The sequence below is a fragment of the Lepisosteus platostomus genome, chromosome 15 (assembly GCF_059453375.1).
Source record: "Lepisosteus platostomus isolate fLepPlt1 chromosome 15, fLepPlt1.hap1, whole genome shotgun sequence".
NCBI classification, from domain to species: Eukaryota; Metazoa; Chordata; class Actinopteri; order Semionotiformes; family Lepisosteidae; genus Lepisosteus; species Lepisosteus platostomus.
In genome coordinates, this window is record NC_142625.1 from 4052202 (window position 1) to 4053996 (window position 1795).

The following is a 1795-nucleotide window of genomic DNA, read 5'->3' on the forward strand; positions in this document are numbered from 1 at the left end:
ACTACAAATTACACGTGGAACAGATCAAACTACAGTATGTAATCTGATTTATTTCAGACTTTGTATCAAACATTTGACACCAAGTAATTGTGATTTTTACAGTGTCTAGTCTAAACTGTACAAATAATGAATCATTTACAACAAAAATCATAAACAAAAACCATGTTCTCGTATATCTTTGTATGTACTTGGTATACTCAGAGCTTTACAGCAGTGTTGTTCAGTGACTCTGGTGTCCTGTGATGATAACACATACTGTAAGTCTCTCAGGGTAGTCCTACTGTCCTGACACTTTGCAGTAAAATATACCAGAGATAGAGCTGTACAGCAGTGTTGCCCAGAGACTCCAGTACTTCATGTTGAGAATATTCAATAGTTTATTATTGCTAAGCAGGGAATACCAGTGTGGGTACCTAAATTCTCTTTGAAGTGAACAGGGAACCTGAAACAGGCATTAAACCGTATGCTGTTCATGCCACAAGTCCCTTTCAGGATTTTGAATACTCAAACCCAAGTTCAAAGCAATAAGAGATTAGAGGGAAATTCCTTTAAAACGAGGAATTAACTTTATTACCCATTCTTGAAATGATTCAAAGCCATCAAAGTTTTGTTGAACAGCAGCCAGAAGTACTAAATAAGTCTGGCACAACTAGTTTAGTTTCTTTTGATTATCTTCCCTGTATTGTCTTTTTAATCATTTCATTATAAATTTGAGGATTTAGTGGTATAATATTAGCAGTTATTGCATTAACCCTCAGCACAGGTAGAGGGTCCCAGCTGTGACAGTGCAGTCACTGTACAGTCCTGATGAGGAAGGTTTTTGTACAGGTGTGTAACTGTGTGAAGAGCCACTTACTGTTGAGGTTGTGGGCACTCTGACAGTAATCTCCTGCGTCTTGAGCCTGGACTCCTGTGATGGTCAGAGTGAAGTCAGTCCTAGATCCACTCCCACTGAAACGAGTGGAAACACCAGAGTGTCACCTATTTGCCCAATAGATCAGGAGTTTAGGTGCTTCTCCAGGTTTAAGTTGGTACCAGGCTAGAATATCATCAGAGCCATCATTATACACTGCAGGACTGGTCTTACACCTCACAGTGACTGCCTGTCCTGGAGCAGTAACTTGCACTGGAGTCTGAGTCACAGTAACCTGTCCACTGGCATCTGAAAACAAGAAACAAATGAATAAAATATTAGAATTCTTGGAGCTGTAAGAAGTATTTTCTTGTATTTACTTTTTTCCCCCAACATAATTATAACAATCCATAATTTCTAATAAGCAAATACACTTAAGTAAATATGTAGCTGAATATTACATTCCTACCCTGAGCAGTGATGAGGAGTGTCCAGATGAAGATGGTGATGAAAGTCATTGTTGCTGTGGGTTCTGTTTCTTTAATGGGCAGCTCTCAGTCATGAAGTGTTAAACTCACAGGGCTATAAACACTCCCAGAGCACTGAAGCATATGCTGCCAATGCAAAGTGTCTTTTCTATGCAAATGAAAATTGTCAACAGCCAAAAATAAAACGGTATTGTGCAGTGATATGTTGCAGTTATACAAGTCTGTGTTGTTCTGTGGCAGAGAGAACCAGGGAAATCTCAGCTCATGCTTCTAACCCCAGAATTGCACCAAGAGGTAGCACTACTCTGTTTTCCATAAAAAATGAATGCAGGTAATTTGATATCAGTGTAATACAAGTGTTTGTTGAGAGACACTAAGATTAGGGCTGCTAGGGCAATAGGATCCTATGCAGGACTCAAGACAAGAGAAAGACACTAAGCAGATACGCTAGGCA